Below are 16,710 nucleotides of genomic sequence, written 5' to 3' on the forward strand. Positions count from 1 at the left end.
TGTCTTGTGCCAGGCAATGGAGCGGCAGGTTATTTTTGCTGCTGCTGCTGCTGTGCCTGGCATCAGTCTCCTGCAGGCACGAGACACGGAGGGGAGGAGAGCGGAGCGCTGCCAAAATCAGCAAGAAAGGCGGAAAGAAAGGGATTGGGGCTGCACGCTGTCTGCGGGTGGCAGTCAGGAAAGGCGGACAATAGACAATAGGTGCAGGAGTTGGCCATTCTGCCCTTCCAGCCTGCACCACCATTCAATATGATCATGGCTGATCATCCTTAATCAGTATCCTGTTCCTGCCTTATCTCCATAACCCTTGATTCCACTATCCTTGAGAGCTCTATCCAACTCTTTCTTAAATGAATCCAGAGACTGGGCCTCCACTGCCCTCTGGGGCAGAGCATTCCACACAGCCACCACTCTCTGGGTGAAGAAGTTTCTCCTCATCTCTGTCCTAAATGGTCTACCCTGTATTTTTAAGCTGTGTCCTCTGTTTCGGCACTCACCCCGCAGCGGAAACATGTTGCCTGCCGCCAGAGTGTCCAATCCTTTGATCATCTTATATGTCTCAACCAGATCCCCTCTCAGTCTTCTAAACTCAAGGGTACACAAGCCCAGTCGCTCCAGTCTTTCAGTGTAAGGTAATCCCGCCATTCCAGGAATTGACCTCGTGAACCTACGCTGCATTCCCTCAATAGCCAGAATGTCTCTCCTCAAATTTGGAGACCAGAACTGCACACAGTACTCCAGGTGTGGTCTCACCAGGGCCCTGTACAGCTGCAGAAGGACCTCTTTGCTTCTATACTCAATCCCTCTTGTTATGAAGGCCAGCATGCTATTAGCCTTCTTCACTACCTGCTGTACCTGCATGCTTACCTTCATTGAGTGGTGTACAAGAACCCCCAGATCTCTCTGTACTGCCCCTTTACCTAAATTGATTCCACTTAGGTGGTAATCTGCCTTCCTGTTCTTGCCACCAAAGTGGATAAGGATCCATTTATCCACGTGAAAGTGCATCTGCCATGCATCTGAGCACTCACCTAACTTGTCCAGGTCACCCTGTAATCTCCTAACATCCTCATCACATTTCACCCTGCCACCCAGCTGATGAAATTTGCGAATGTTATTGCTAATACCATCTTGTATATCCTGAAGATAGATTGTAAAAAGCTGCGGTCCCAGTACTGATCCGTGCGGTACCCCACTGGTCAGTGCCTGGCATTCCGAAATGGAGGGGTGGAGGAGTGTGGAAGGATGAGAGAATGCAGGCTGCGGCCCTATGAAGCAGGGGGAGGGCTTGCTGTTGGCCTGTGTGGGGATGTGGGAGACTACAGGAGCCTGGTGGGCAAGGGCTGGCTGAAAGGCAGCTGGAGGGACGGAGGGAGGGAAGCACGCACGGAGGAGGAAGAGCAAAGAGAAAAGAGAAAAAAAAGCCAAAGGGGATAAAGAGAAAGAGCAAGAAAGAAAATGTGGCTGGCCAGCACGCCTTGAAGTAGGGAGAAAAGGCAGGGGCCAGCGCCTACGGCCATACTAGTCTGAAAACGCCCGATCTCGTCTGATCTCGGAAGCTAAGCAGACTCAGGCCTGGTTAGTACTTGGATGGGAGACCGCCTGGGAATACCAGGTGCAGTAGGCTTTTTCCGCCAGCAGTGGCTGCTCAAGTCACCCCTCTGCACTTGTCTTGTGCCAGGCAATGGAGCGGCAGGTTATTTTTGCTGCTGCTGCTGCTGTGCCTGGCATCAGTCTCCTGCAGGCACGAGACACGGAGGGGAGGAGAGCGGAGCGCTGCCAAAATCAGCAAGAAAGGCGGAAAGAAAGGGATTGGGGCTGCACGCTGTCTGCGGGTGGCAGTCAGGAAAGGCGGACAATAGACAATAGGTGCAGGAGTTGGCCATTCTGCCCTTCCAGCCTGCACCACCATTCAATATGATCATGGCTGATCATCCTTAATCAGTATCCTGTTCCTGCCTTATCTCCATAACCCTTGATTCCACTATCCTTGAGAGCTCTATCCAACTCTTTCTTAAATGAATCCAGAGACTGGGCCTCCACTGCCCTCTGGGGCAGAGCATTCCACACAGCCACCACTCTCTGGGTGAAGAAGTTTCTCCTCATCTCTGTCCTAAATGGTCTACCCCGTATTTTTAAGCTGTGTCCTCTGTTTCGGCACTCACCCCGCAGCGGAAACATGTTGCCTGCCGCCAGAGTGTCCAATCCTTTGATCATCTTATATGTCTCAACCAGATCCCCTCTCAGTCTTCTAAACTCAAGGGTACACAAGCCCAGTCGCTCCAGTCTTTCAGTGTAAGGTAATCCCGCCATTCCAGGAATTGACCTCGTGAACCTACGCTGCATTCCCTCAATAGCCAGAATGTCTCTCCTCAAATTTGGAGACCAGAACTGCACACAGTACTCCAGGTGTGGTCTCACCAGGGCCCTGTACAGCTGCAGAAGGACCTCTTTGCTTCTATACTCAATCCCTCTTGTTATGAAGGCCAGCATGCTATTAGCCTTCTTCACTACCTGCTGTACCTGCATGCTTACCTTCATTGAGTGGTGTACAAGAACCCCCAGATCTCTCTGTACTGCCCCTTTACCGAAATTGATTCCACTTAGGTGGTAATCTGCCTTCCTGTTCTTGCCACCAAAGTGGATAAGGATCCATTTATCCACGTGAAAGTGCATCTGCCATGCATCTGAGCACTCACCTAACTTGTCCAGGTCACCCTGTAATCTCCTAACATCCTCATCACATTTCACCCTGCCACCCAGCTGATGAAATTTGCGAATGTTATTGCTAATACCATCTTGTATATCCTGAAGATAGATTGTAAAAAGCTGCGGTCCCAGTACTGATCCGTGCGGTACCCCACTGGTCAGTGCCTGGCATTCCGAAATGGAGGGGTGGAGGAGTGTGGAAGGATGAGAGAATGCAGGCTGCGGCCCTATGAAGCAGGGGGAGGGCTTGCAGTTGGCCTGTGTGGGGATGTGGGAGACTACAGGAGCCTGGTGGGCAAGGGCTGGCTGAAAGGCAGCTGGAGGGACGGAGGGAGGGAAGCACGCACGGAGGAGGAAGAGCAAAGAGAAAAGAGAAAAAAAAGCCAAAGGGGATAAAGAGAAAGAGCAAGAAAGAAAATGTGGCTGGCCAGCACGCCTTGAAGTAGGGAGAAAAGGCAGGGGCCAGCGCCTACGGCCATACTAGTCTGAAAACGCCTGATCTCATCTGATCTCGGAAGCTAAGCAGACTCAGGCCTGGTTAGTACTTGGATGGGAGACCGCCTGGGAATACCAGGTGCAGTAGGCTTTTTCCGCCAGCAGTGGCTGCTCAAGTCACCCCTCTGCACTTGTCTTGTGCCAGGCAATGGAGCGGCAGGTTATTTTTGCTGCTGCTGCTGTGCCTGGCATCAGTCTCCTGCAGGCACGAGACACGGAGGGGAGGAGAGCGGAGCGCTGCCAAAATCAGCAAGAAAGGCGGAAAGAAAGGGATTGGGGCTGCACGCTGTCTGCGGGTGGCAGTCAGGAAAGGCGGACAATAGACAATAGGTGCAGGAGTTGGCCATTCTGCCCTTCCAGCCTGCACCACCATTCAATATGATCATGGCTGATCATCCTTAATCAGTATCCTGTTCCTGCCTTATCTCCATAACCCTTGATTCCACTATCCTTGAGAGCTCTATCCAACTCTTTCTTAAATGAATCCAGAGACTGGGCCTCCACTGCCCTCTGGGGCAGAGCATTCCACACAGCCACCACTCCCTGGGTGAAGAAGTTTCTCCTCATCTCTGTCCTAAATGGTCTACCCCGTATTTTTAAGCTGTGTCCTCTGTTTCGGCACTCACCCCGCAGCGGAAACATGTTGCCTGCCGCCAGAGTGTCCAATCCTTTGATCATCTTATATGTCTCAACCAGATCCCCTCTCAGTCTTCTAAACTCAAGGGTACACAAGCCCAGTCGCTCCAGTCTTTCAGTGTAAGGTAATCCCGCCATTCCAGGAATTGACCTCGTGAACCTACGCTGCATTCCCTCAATAGCCAGAATGTCTCTCCTCAAATTTGGAGACCAGAACTGCACACAGTACTCCAGGTGTGGTCTCACCAGGGCCCTGTACAGCTGCAGAAGGACCTCTTTGCTTCTATACTCAATCCCTCTTGTTATGAAGGCCAGCATGCTATTAGCCTTCTTCAGTACCTGCTGTACCTGCATGCTTACCTTCATTGAGTGGTGTACAAGAACCCCCAGATCTCTCTGTACTGCCCCTTTACCTAAATTGATTCCACTTAGGTGGTAATCTGCCTTCCTGTTCTTGCCACCAAAGTGGATAAGGATCCATTTATCCACGTGAAAGTGCATCTGCCATGCATCTGAGCACTCACCTAACTTGTCCAGGTCACCCTGTAATCTCCTAACATCCTCATCACATTTCACCCTGCCACCCAGCTGATGAAATTTGCGAATGTTATTGCTAATACCATCTTGTATATCCTGAAGATAGATTGTAAAAAGCTGCGGTCCCAGTACTGATCCGTGCGGTACCCCACTGGTCAGTGCCCGGCATTCCGAAATGGAGGGGTGGAGGAGTGTGGAAGGATGAGAGAATGCAGGCTGCGGCCCTATGAAGCAGGGGGAGGGCTTGCAGTTGGCCTGTGTGGGGATGTGGGAGACTACAGGAGCCTGGTGGGCAAGGGCTGGCCTGAAAGGCAGCTGGAGGGACGGAGGGAGGGAAGCACGCACGGAGGAGGAAGAGCAAAGAGAAAAGAGAAAAAAAAGCCAAAGGGGATAAAGAGAAAGAGCAACAAAGAAAATGTGGCTGGCCAGCACGCCTTGAAGTAGGGAGAAAAGGCAGGGGCCAGCGCCTACGGCCATACTAGTCTGAAAACGCCCGATCTCGTCTGATCTCGGAAGCTAAGCAGACTCAGGCCTGGTTAGTACTTGGATGGGAGACCGCCTGGGAATACCAGGTGCAGTAGGCTTTTTCCGCCACCAGTGGCTGCTCAAGTCACCCCTCTGCACTTGTCTTGTGCCAGGCAATGGAGCGGCAGGTTATTTTTGCTGCTGCTGCTGTGCCTGGCATCAGTCTCCTGCAGGCACGAGACACGGAGGGGAGGAGAGCGGAGCGCTGCCAAAATCAGCAAGAAAGGCGGAAAGAAAGGGATTGGGGCTGCACGCTGTCTGCGGGTGGCAGTCAGGAAAGGCGGACAATAGACAATAGGTGCAGGAGTTGGCCATTCTGCCCTTCCAGCCTGCACCACCATTCAATATGATCATGGCTGATCATCCTTAATCAGTATCCTGTTCCTGCCTTATCTCCATAACCCTTGATTCCACTATCCTTGAGAGCTCTATCCAACTCTTTCTTAAATGAATCCAGAGACTGGGCCTCCACTGCCCTCTGGGGCAGAGCATTCCACACAGCCACCACTCTCTGGGTGAAGAAGTTTCTCCTCATCTCTGTCCTAAATGGTCTACCCTGTATTTTTAAGCTGTGTCCTCTGTTTCGGCACTCACCCCGCAGCGGAAACATGTTGCCTGCCGCCAGAGTGTCCAATCCTTTGATCATCTTATATGTCTCAACCAGATCCCCTCTCAGTCTTCTAAACTCAAGAGTACACAAGCCCAGTCGCTCCAGTCTTTCAGTGTAAGGTAATCCCGCCATTCCAGGAATTGACCTCGTGAACCTACGCTGCATTCCCTCAATAGCCAGAATGTCTCTCCTCAAATTTGGAGACCAGAACTGCACACAGTACTCCAGGTGTGGTCTCACCAGGGCCCTGTACAGCTGCAGAAGGACCTCTTTGCTTCTATACTCAATCCCTCTTGTTATGAAGGCCAGCATGCTATTAGCCTTCTTCACTACCTGCTGTACCTGCATGCTTACCTTCATTGAGTGGTGTACAAGAACCCCCAGATCTCTCTGTACTGCCCCTTTACCGAAATTGATTCCACTTAGGTGGTAATCTGCCTTCCTGTTCTTGCCACCAAAGTGGATAAGGATCCATTTATCCACGTGAAAGTGCATCTGCCATGCATCTGAGCACTCACCTAACTTGTCCAGGTCACCCTGTAATCTCCTAACATCCTCATCACATTTCACCCTGCCACCCAGCTGATGAAATTTGCGAATGTTATTGCTAATACCATCTTGTATATCCTGAAGATAGATTGTAAAAAGCTGCGGTCCCAGTACTGATCCGTGCGGTACCCCACTGGTCAGTGCCTGGCATTCCGAAATGGAGGGGTGGAGGAGTGTGGTAGGATGAGAGAATGCAGGCTGCGGCCCTATGAAGCAGGGGGAGGGCTTGCAGTTGGCCTGTGTGGGGATGTGGGAGACTACAGGAGCCTGGTGGGCAAGGGCTGGCTGAAAGGCAGCTGGAGGGACGGAGGGAGGGAAGCACGCACGGAGGAGGAAGAGCAAAGAGAAAAGAGAAAAAAAAGCCAAAGGGGATAAAGAGAAAGAGCAAGAAAGAAAATGTGGCTGGCCAGCACGCCTTGAAGTAGGGAGAAAAGGCAGGGGCCAGCGCCTACGGCCATACTAGTCTGAAAACGCCCGATCTCATCTGATCTCGGAAGCTAAGCAGACTCCGGCCTGGTTAGTACTTGGATGGGAGACCGCCTGGGAATGCCAGGTGCAGTAGGCTTTTTCCGCCAGCAGTGGCTGCTCAAGTCACCCCTCTGCACTTGTCTTGTGCCAGGCAATGGAGCGGCAGGTTATTTTTGCTGCTGCTGCTGCTGTGCCTGGCATCAGTCTCCTGCAGGCACGAGACACGGAGGGGAGGAGAGCGGAGCGCTGCCAAAATCAGCAAGAAAGGCGGAAAGAAAGGGATTGGGGCTGCACGCTGTCTACGGGTGGCAGTCAGGAAAGGCGGACAATAGACAATAGGTGCAGGAGTTGGCCATTCTGCCCTTCCAGCCTGCACCACCATTCAATATGATCATGGCTGATCATCCTTAATCAGTATCCTGTTCCTGCCTTATCTCCATAACCCTTGATTCCACTATCCTTGAGAGCTCTATCCAACTCTTTCTTAAATGAATCCAGAGACTGGGCCTCCACTGCCCTCTGGGGCAGAGCATTCCACACAGCCACCACTCTCTGGGTGAAGAAGTTTCTCCTCATCTCTGTCCTAAATGGTCTACCCTGTATTTTTAAGCTGTGTCCTCTGTTTCGGCACTCACCCCGCAGCGGAAACATGTTGCCTGCCGCCAGAGTGTCCAATCCTTTGATCATCTTATATGTCTCAACCAGATCCCCTCTCAGTCTTCTAAACTCAAGGGTACACAAGCCCAGTCGCTCCAGTCTTTCAGTGTAAGGTAATCCCGCCATTCCAGGAATTGACCTCGTGAACCTACGCTGCATTCCCTCAATAGCCAGAATGTCTCTCCTCAAATTTGGAGACCAGAACTGCACACAGTACTCCAGGTGTGGTCTCACCAGGGCCCTGTACAGCTGCAGAAGGACCTCTTTGCTTCTATACTCAATCCCTCTTGTTATGAAGGCCAGCATGCTATTAGCCTTCTTCACTACCTGCTGTACCTGCATGCTTACCTTCATTGAGTGGTGTACAAGAACCCCCAGATCTCTCTGTACTGCCCCTTTACCTAAATTGATTCCACTTAGGTGGTAATCTGCCTTCCTGTTCTTGCCACCAAAGTGGATAAGGATCCATTTATCCACGTGAAAGTGCATCTGCCATGCATCTGAGCACTCACCTAACTTGTCCAGGTCACCCTGTAATCTCCTAACATCCTCATCACATTTCACCCTGCCACCCAGCTGATGAAATTTGCGAATGTTATTGCTAATACCATCTTGTATATCCTGAAGATAGATTGTAAAAAGCTGCGGTCCCAGTACTGATCCGTGCGGTACCCCACTGGTCAGTGCCTGGCATTCCGAAATGGAGGGGTGGAGGAGTGTGGAAGGATGAGAGAATGCAGGCTGCGGCCCGATAAAGCAGGGGGAGGGCTTGCAGTTGGCCTGTGTGGGGATGTGGGAGACTACAGGAGCCTGGTGGGCAAGGGCTGGCTGAAAGGCAGCTGGAGGGACGGAGGGAGGGAAGCACGCACGGAGGAGGAAGAGCAAAGAGAAAAGAGAAAAAAAAGCCAAAGGGGATAAAGAGAAAGAGCAAGAAAGAAAATGTGGCTGGCCAGCACGCCTTGAAGTAGGGAGAAAAGGCAGGGGCCAGCGCCTACGGCCATACTAGTCTGAAAACGTCTGATCTCGGAAGCTAAGCAGACTCAGGCCTGGTTAGTACTTGGATGGGAGACCGCCTGGGAATGCCAGGTGCAGTAGGCTTTTTCCGCCAGCAGTGGCTGCTCAAGTCACCCCTCTGCACTTGTCTTGTGCCAGGCAATGGAGCGGCAGGTTATTTTTGCTGCTGCTGCTGTGCCTGGCATCAGTCTCCTGCAGGCACGAGACACGGAGGGGAGGAGAGCGGAGCGCTGCCAAAATCAGCAAGAAAGGCGGAAAGAAAGGGATTGGGGCTGCACGCTGTCTGCGGGTGGCAGTCAGGAAAGGCGGACAATAGACAATAGGTGCAGGAGTTGGCCATTCTGCCCTTCCAGCCTGCACCACCATTCAATATGATCATGGCTGATCATCCTTAATCAGTATCCTGTTCCTGCCTTATCTCCATAACCCTTGATTCCACTATCCTTGAGAGCTCTATCCAACTCTTTCTTAAATGAATCCAGAGACTGGGCCTCCACTGCCCTCTGGGGCAGAGCATTCCACACAGCCACCACTCCCTGGGTGAAGAAGTTTCTCCTCATCTCTGTCCTAAATGGTCTACCCCGTATTTTTAAGCTGTGTCCTCTGTTTCGGCACTCACCCCGCAGCGGAAACATGTTGCCTGCCGCCAGAGTGTCCAATCCTTTGATCATCTTATATGTCTCAACCAGATCCCCTCTCAGTCTTCTAAACTCAAGGGTACACAAGCCCAGTCGCTCCAGTCTTTCAGTGTAAGGTAATCCCGCCATTCCAGGAATTGACCTCGTGAACCTACGCTGCATTCCCTCAATAGCCAGAATGTCTCTCCTCAAATTTGGAGACCAGAACTGCACACAGTACTCCAGGTGTGGTCTCACCAGGGCCCTGTACAGCTGCAGAAGGACCTCTTTGCTTCTATACTCAATCCCTCTTGTTATGAAGGCCAGCATGCTATTAGCCTTCTTCACTACCTGCTGTACCTGCATGCTTACCTTCATTGAGTGGTGTACAAGAACCCCCAGATCTCTCTGTACTGCCCCTTTACCTAAATTGATTCCACTTAGGTGGTAATCTGCCTTCCTGTTCTTGCCACCAAAGTGGATAAGGATCCATTTATCCACGTGAAAGTGCATCTGCCATGCATCTGAGCACTCACCTAACTTGTCCAGGTCACCCTGTAATCTCCTAACATCCTCATCACATTTCACCCTGCCACCCAGCTGATGAAATTTGCGAATGTTATTGCTAATACCATCTTGTATATCCTGAAGATAGATTGTAAAAAGCTGCGGTCCCAGTACTGATCCGTGCGGTACCCCACTGGTCAGTGCCTGGCATTCCGAAATGGAGGGGTGGAGGAGTGTGGAAGGATGAGAGAATGCAGGCTGCGGCCCTATGAAGCAGGGGGAGGGCTTGCAGTTGGCCTGTGTGGGGATGTGGGAGACTACAGGAGCCTGGTGGGCAAGGGCTGGCCTGAAAGGCAGCTGGAGGGACGGAGGGAGGGAAGCACGCACGGAGGAGGAAGAGCAAAGAGAAAAGAGAAAAAAAAGCCAAAGGGGATAAAGAGAAAGAGCAAGAAAGAAAATGTGGCTGGCCAGCACGCTTTGAAGTAGGGAGAAAAGGCAGGGGCCAGCGCCTACGGCCATACTAGTCTGAAAACGCCCGATCTCGTCTGATCTCGGAAGCTAAGCAGACTCAGGCCTGGTTAGTACTTGGATGGGAGACCGCCTGGGAATACCAGGTGCAGTAGGCTTTTTCCGCCAGCAGTGGCTGCTCAAGTCACCCCTCTGCACTTGTCTTGTGCCAGGCAATGGAGCGGCAGGTTATTTTTGCTGCTGCTGCTGTGCCTGGCATCAGTCTCCTGCAGGCACGAGACACGGAGGGGAGGAGAGCGGAGCGCTGCCAAAATCAGCAAGAAAGGCGGAAAGAAAGGGATTGGGGCTGCACGCTGTCTGCGGGTGGCAGTCAGGAAAGGCGGACAATAGACAATAGGTGCAGGAGTTGGCCATTCTGCCCTTCCAGCCTGCACCACCATTCAATATGATCATGGCTGATCATCCTTAATCAGTATCCTGTTCCTGCCTTATCTCCATAACCCTTGATTCCACTATCCTTGAGAGCTCTATCCAACTCTTTCTTAAATGAATCCAGAGACTGGGCCTCCACTGCCCTCTGGGGCAGAGCATTCCACACAGCCACCACTCTCTGGGTGAAGAAGTTTCTCCTCATCTCTGTCCTAAATGGTCTACCCCGTATTTTTAAGCTGTGTCCTCTGTTTCGGCACTCACCCCGCAGCGGAAACATGTTGCCTGCCGCCAGAGTGTCCAATCCTTTGATCATCTTATATGTCTCAACCAGATCCCCTCTCAGTCTTCTAAACTCAAGGGTACACAAGCCCAGTCGCTCCAGTCTTTCAGTGTAAGGTAATCCCGCCATTCCAGGAATTGACCTCGTGAACCTACGCTGCATTCCCTCAATAGCCAGAATGTCTCTCCTCAAATTTGGAGACCAGAACTGCACACAGTACTCCAGGTGTGGTCTCACCAGGGCCCTGTACAGCTGCAGAAGGACCTCTTTGCTTCTATACTCAATCCCTCTTGTTATGAAGGCCAGCATGCTATTAGCCTTCTTCAGTACCTGCTGTACCTGCATGCTTACCTTCATTGAGTGGTGTACAAGAACCCCCAGATCTCTCTGTACTGCCCCTTTACCTAAATTGATTCCACTTAGGTGGTAATCTGCCTTCCTGTTCTTGCCACCAAAGTGGATAAGGATCCATTTATCCACGTGAAAGTGCATCTGCCATGCATCTGAGCACTCACCTAACTTGTCCAGGTCACCCTGTAATCTCCTAACATCCTCATCACATTTCACCCTGCCACCCAGCTGATGAAATTTGCGAATGTTATTGCTAATACCATCTTGTATATCCTGAAGATAGATTGTAAAAAGCTGCGGTCCCAGTACTGATCCGTGCGGTACCCCACTGGTCAGTGCCTGGCATTCCGAAATGGAGGGGTGGAGGAGTGTGGAAGGATGAGAGAATGCAGGCTGCGGCCCTATGAAGCAGGGGGAGGGCTTGCAGTTGGCCTGTGTGGGGATGTGGGAGACTACAGGAGCCTGGTGGGCAAGGGCTGGCCTGAAAGGCAGCTGGAGGGACGGAGGGAGGGAAGCACGCACGGAGGAGGAAGAGCAAAGAGAAAAGAGAAAAAAAAGCCAAAGGGGATAAAGAGAAAGAGCAAGAAAGAAAATGTGGCTGGCCAGCACGCTTTGAAGTAGGGAGAAAAGGCAGGGGCCAGCGCCTACGGCCATACTAGTCTGAAAACGCCCGATCTCGTCTGATCGCGGAAGCTAAGCAGACTCAGGCCTGGTTAGTACTTGGATGGGAGACCGCCTGGGAATACCAGGTGCAGTAGGCTTTTTCCGCCACCAGTGGCTGCTCAAGTCACCCCTCTGCACTTGTCTTGTGCCAGGCAATGGAGCGGCAGGTTATTTTTGCTGCTGCTGCTGTGCCTGGCATCAGTCTCCTGCAGGCACGAGACACGGAGGGGAGGAGAGCGGAGCGCTGCCAAAATCAGCAAGAAAGGGATTGGGGCTGCACGCTGTCTGCGGGTGGCAGTCAGGAAAGGCGGACAATAGACAATAGGTGCAGGAGTTGGCCATTCTGCCCTTCCAGCCTGCACCACCATTCAATATGATCATGGCTGATCATCCTTAATCAGTATCCTGTTCCTGCCTTATCTCCATAACCCTTGATTCCACTATCCTTGAGAGCTCTATCCAACTCTTTCTTAAATGAATCCAGAGACTGGGCCTCCACTGCCCTCTGGGGCAGAGCATTCCACACAGCCACCACTCTCTGGGTGAAGAAGTTTCTCCTCATCTCTGTCCTAAATGGTCTACCCTGTATTTTTAAGCTGTGTCCTCTGTTTCGGCACTCACCCCGCAGCGGAAACATGTTGCCTGCCGCCAGAGTGTCCAATCCTTTGATCATCTTATATGTCTCAACCAGATCCCCTCTCAGTCTTCTAAACTCAAGAGTACACAAGCCCAGTCGCTCCAGTCTTTCAGTGTAAGGTAATCCCGCCATTCCAGGAATTGACCTCGTGAACCTACGCTGCATTCCCTCAATAGCCAGAATGTCTCTCCTCAAATTTGGAGACCAGAACTGCACACAGTACTCCAGGTGTGGTCTCACCAGGGCCCTGTACAGCTGCAGAAGGACCTCTTTGCTTCTATACTCAATCCCTCTTGTTATGAAGGCCAGCATGCTATTAGCCTTCTTCACTACCTGCTGTACCTGCATGCTTACCTTCATTGAGTGGTGTACAAGAACCCCCAGATCTCTCTGTACTGCCCCTTTACCGAAATTGATTCCACTTAGGTGGTAATCTGCCTTCCTGTTCTTGCCACCAAAGTGGATAAGGATCCATTTATCCACGTGAAAGTGCATCTGCCATGCATCTGAGCACTCACCTAACTTGTCCAGGTCACCCTGTAATCTCCTAACATCCTCATCACATTTCACCCTGCCACCCAGCTGATGAAATTTGCGAATGTTATTGCTAATACCATCTTGTATATCCTGAAGATAGATTGTAAAAAGCTGCGGTCCCAGTACTGATCCGTGCGGTACCCCACTGGTCAGTGCCTGGCATTCCGAAATGGAGGGGTGGAGGAGTGTGGTAGGATGAGAGAATGCAGGCTGCGGCCCTATGAAGCAGGGGGAGGGCTTGCAGTTGGCCTGTGTGGGGATGTGGGAGACTACAGGAGCCTGGTGGGCAAGGGCTGGCTGAAAGGCAGCTGGAGGGACGGAGGGAGGGAAGCACGCACGGAGGAGGAAGAGCAAAGAGAAAAGAGAAAAAAAAGCCAAAGGGGATAAAGAGAAAGAGCAAGAAAGAAAATGTGGCTGGCCAGCACGCCTTGAAGTAGGGAGAAAAGGCAGGGGCCAGCGCCTACGGCCATACTAGTCTGAAAACGCCCGATCTCATCTGATCTCGGAAGCTAAGCAGACTCCGGCCTGGTTAGTACTTGGATGGGAGACCGCCTGGGAATGCCAGGTGCAGTAGGCTTTTTCCGCCAGCAGTGGCTGCTCAAGTCACCCCTCTGCACTTGTCTTGTGCCAGGCAATGGAGCGGCAGGTTATTTTTGCTGCTGCTGCTGCTGTGCCTGGCATCAGTCTCCTGCAGGCACGAGACACGGAGGGGAGGAGAGCGGAGCGCTGCCAAAATCAGCAAGAAAGGCGGAAAGAAAGGGATTGGGGCTGCACGCTGTCTGCGGGTGGCAGTCAGGAAAGGCGGACAATAGACAATAGGTGCAGGAGTTGGCCATTCTGCCCTTCCAGCCTGCACCACCATTCAATATGATCATGGCTGATCATCCTTAATCAGTATCCTGTTCCTGCCTTATCTCCATAACCCTTGATTCCACTATCCTTGAGAGCTCTATCCAACTCTTTCTTAAATGAATCCAGAGACTGGGCCTCCACTGCCCTCTGGGGCAGAGCATTCCACACAGCCACCACTCTCTGGGTGAAGAAGTTTCTCCTCATCTCTGTCCTAAATGGTCTACCCTGTATTTTTAAGCTGTGTCCTCTGTTTCGGCACTCACCCCGCAGCGGAAACATGTTGCCTGCCGCCAGAGTGTCCAATCCTTTGATCATCTTATATGTCTCAACCAGATCCCCTCTCAGTCTTCTAAACTCAAGGGTACACAAGCCCAGTCGCTCCAGTCTTTCAGTGTAAGGTAATCCCGCCATTCCAGGAATTGACCTCGTGAACCTACGCTGCATTCCCTCAATAGCCAGAATGTCTCTCCTCAAATTTGGAGACCAGAACTGCACACAGTACTCCAGGTGTGGTCTCACCAGGGCCCTGTACAGCTGCAGAAGGACCTCTTTGCTTCTATACTCAATCCCTCTTGTTATGAAGGCCAGCATGCTATTAGCCTTCTTCACTACCTGCTGTACCTGCATGCTTACCTTCATTGAGTGGTGTACAAGAACCCCCAGATCTCTCTGTACTGCCCCTTTACCTAAATTGATTCCACTTAGGTGGTAATCTGCCTTCCTGTTCTTGCCACCAAAGTGGATAAGGATCCATTTATCCACGTGAAAGTGCATCTGCCATGCATCTGAGCACTCACCTAACTTGTCCAGGTCACCCTGTAATCTCCTAACATCCTCATCACATTTCACCCTGCCACCCAGCTGATGAAATTTGCGAATGTTATTGCTAATACCATCTTGTATATCCTGAAGATAGATTGTAAAAAGCTGCGGTCCCAGTACTGATCCGTGCGGTACCCCACTGGTCAGTGCCTGGCATTCCGAAATGGAGGGGTGGAGGAGTGTGGAAGGATGAGAGAATGCAGGCTGCGGCCCTATGAAGCAGGGGGAGGGCTTGCTGTTGGCCTGTGTGGGGATGTGGGAGACTACAGGAGCCTGGTGGGCAAGGGCTGGCTGAAAGGCAGCTGGAGGGACGGAGGGAGGGAAGCACGCACGGAGGAGGAAGAGCAAAGAGAAAAGAGAAAAAAAAGCCAAAGGGGATAAAGAGAAAGAGCAAGAAAGAAAATGTGGCTGGCCAGCACGCCTTGAAGTAGGGAGAAAAGGCAGGGGCCAGCGCCTACGGCCATACTAGTCTGAAAACGTCTGATCTCGGAAGCTAAGCAGACTCAGGCCTGGTTAGTACTTGGATGGGAGACCGCCTGGGAATACCAGGTGCAGTAGGCTTTTTCCGCCAGCAGTGGCTGCTCAAGTCACCCCTCTGCACTTGTCTTGTGCCAGGCAATGGAGCGGCAGGTTATTTTTGCTGCTGCTCCATTGCCTGGCATCAGTCTCCTGCAGGCACGAGACACGGAAGGGAGGAGAGCGGAGCGCTGCCAAAATCAGCAAGAAAGGCGGAAAGAAAGGGATTGGGGCTGCACGCTGTCTGCGGGTGGCAGTCAGGAAAGGCGGACAATAGACAATAGGTGCAGGAGTTGGCCATTCTGCCCTTCCAGCCTGCACCACCATTCAATATGATCATGGCTGATCATCCTTAATCAGTATCCTGTTCCTGCCTTATCTCCATAACCCTTGATTCCACTATCCTTGAGAGCTCTATCCAACTCTTTCTTAAATGAATCCAGAGACTGGGCCTCCACTGCCCTCTGGGGCAGAGCATTCCACACAGCCACCACTCTCTGGGTGAAGAAGTTTCTCCTCATCTCTGTCCTAAATGGTCTACCCCGTATTTTTAAGCTGTGTCCTCTGTTTCGGCACTCACCCCGCAGCGGAAACATGTTGCCTGCCGCCAGAGTGTCCAATCCTTTGATCATCTTATATGTCTCAACCAGATCCCCTCTCAGTCTTCTAAACTCAAGGGTACACAAGCCCAGTCGCTCCAGTCTTTCAGTGTAAGGTAATCCCGCCATTCCAGGAATTGACCTCGTGAACCTACGCTGCATTCCCTCAATAGCCAGAATGTCTCTCCTCAAATTTGGAGACCAGAACTGCACACAGTACTCCAGGTGTGGTCTCACCAGGGCCCTGTACAGCTGCAGAAGGACCTCTTTGCTTCTATACTCAATCCCTCTTGTTATGAAGGCCAGCATGCTATTAGCCTTCTTCACTACCTGCTGTACCTGCATGCTTACCTTCATTGAGTGGTGTACAAGAACCCCCAGATCTCTCTGTACTGCCCCTTTACCTAAATTGATTCCACTTAGGTGGTAATCTGCCTTCCTGTTCTTGCCACCAAAGTGGATAAGGATCCATTTATCCACGTGAAAGTGCATCTGCCATGCATCTGAGCACTCACCTAACTTGTCCAGGTCACCCTGTAATCTCCTAACATCCTCATCACATTTCACCCTGCCACCCAGCTGATGAAATTTGCGAATGTTATTGCTAATACCATCTTGTATATCCTGAAGATAGATTGTAAAAAGCTGCGGTCCCAGTACTGATCCGTGCGGTACCCCACTGGTCAGTGCCTGGCATTCCGAAATGGAGGGGTGGAGGAGTGTGGAAGGATGAGAGAATGCAGGCTGCGGCCCTATGAAGCAGAGGGAGGGCTTGCAGTTGGCCTGTGTGGGGATGTGGGAGACTACAGGAGCCTGGTGGGCAAGGGCTGGCTGAAAGGCAGCTGGAGGGACGGAGGGAGGGAAGCACGCACGGAGGAGGAAGAGCAAAGAGAAAAGAGAAAAAAAAGCCAAAGGGGATAAAGAGAAAGAGCAAGAAAGAAAATGTGGCTGGCCAGCACGCCTTGAAGTAGGGAGAAAAGGCAGGGGCCAGCGCCTACGGCCATACTAGTCTGAAAACGCCTGATCTCGGAAGCTAAGCAGACTCAGGCCTGGTTAGTACTTGGATGGGAGACCGCCTGGGAATACCAGGTGCAGTAGGCTTTTTCCGCCAGCAGTGGCTGCTCAAGTCACCCCTCTGCACTTGTCTTGTGCCAGGCAATGGAGCGGCAGGTTATTTTTGCTGCTGCTGCTGCTGTGCCTGGCATCAGTCTCCTGCAGGCACGAGACAC

General features: G+C 51.8%; 7 non-coding genes and 3 pseudogenes across 7 annotated transcripts; all 10 read left to right on the forward strand.

The window, feature by feature from the left end:
• Positions 1-1,508: 1,508 nt before the first annotated feature.
• Positions 1,509-1,627, forward strand: LOC148150799 (5S ribosomal RNA). Its single transcript, XR_015756315.1, has one exon. It is a non-coding gene; the product is annotated as a 5S ribosomal RNA (ribosomal RNA).
• Positions 1,628-3,176: 1,549 nt separating this feature from the next.
• On the forward strand, positions 3,177-3,295 carry LOC148150800 (5S ribosomal RNA). The gene has a single exon (XR_015756693.1). It is a non-coding gene; the product is annotated as a 5S ribosomal RNA (ribosomal RNA).
• A 1,547-nt stretch (positions 3,296-4,842) lies between these two features.
• On the forward strand, positions 4,843-4,961 carry LOC148150801 (5S ribosomal RNA). Its single transcript, XR_015756326.1, has one exon. It is a non-coding gene; the product is annotated as a 5S ribosomal RNA (ribosomal RNA).
• Positions 4,962-6,507: 1,546 nt separating this feature from the next.
• LOC148150802 (5S ribosomal RNA) lies at positions 6,508-6,626 on the forward strand. Its single transcript, XR_015755826.1, has one exon. It is a non-coding gene; the product is annotated as a 5S ribosomal RNA (ribosomal RNA).
• Positions 6,627-8,175: 1,549 nt separating this feature from the next.
• Positions 8,176-8,284, forward strand: LOC148150803 (5S ribosomal RNA; annotated as a pseudogene).
• Positions 8,285-9,831: 1,547 nt separating this feature from the next.
• On the forward strand, positions 9,832-9,950 carry LOC148150804 (5S ribosomal RNA). Its single transcript, XR_015756337.1, has one exon. It is a non-coding gene; the product is annotated as a 5S ribosomal RNA (ribosomal RNA).
• A 1,547-nt stretch (positions 9,951-11,497) lies between these two features.
• On the forward strand, positions 11,498-11,616 carry LOC148150805 (5S ribosomal RNA). The gene has a single exon (XR_015755823.1). It is a non-coding gene; the product is annotated as a 5S ribosomal RNA (ribosomal RNA).
• A 1,534-nt stretch (positions 11,617-13,150) lies between these two features.
• LOC148150806 (5S ribosomal RNA) lies at positions 13,151-13,269 on the forward strand. The gene has a single exon (XR_015755827.1). It is a non-coding gene; the product is annotated as a 5S ribosomal RNA (ribosomal RNA).
• Positions 13,270-14,818: 1,549 nt separating this feature from the next.
• LOC148150807 (5S ribosomal RNA) lies at positions 14,819-14,927 on the forward strand (annotated as a pseudogene).
• A 1,546-nt stretch (positions 14,928-16,473) lies between these two features.
• On the forward strand, positions 16,474-16,582 carry LOC148150808 (5S ribosomal RNA; annotated as a pseudogene).
• The last annotated feature ends 128 nt before the right edge of the window (positions 16,583-16,710 follow it).

This window comes from Chiloscyllium plagiosum, unplaced genomic scaffold (genome assembly GCF_037043375.1).
Source record: "Chiloscyllium plagiosum isolate Xiang-an unplaced genomic scaffold, Cpla_swu_hap1 HiC_scaffold_3, whole genome shotgun sequence".
NCBI classification, from domain to species: Eukaryota; Metazoa; Chordata; class Chondrichthyes; order Orectolobiformes; family Hemiscylliidae; genus Chiloscyllium; species Chiloscyllium plagiosum.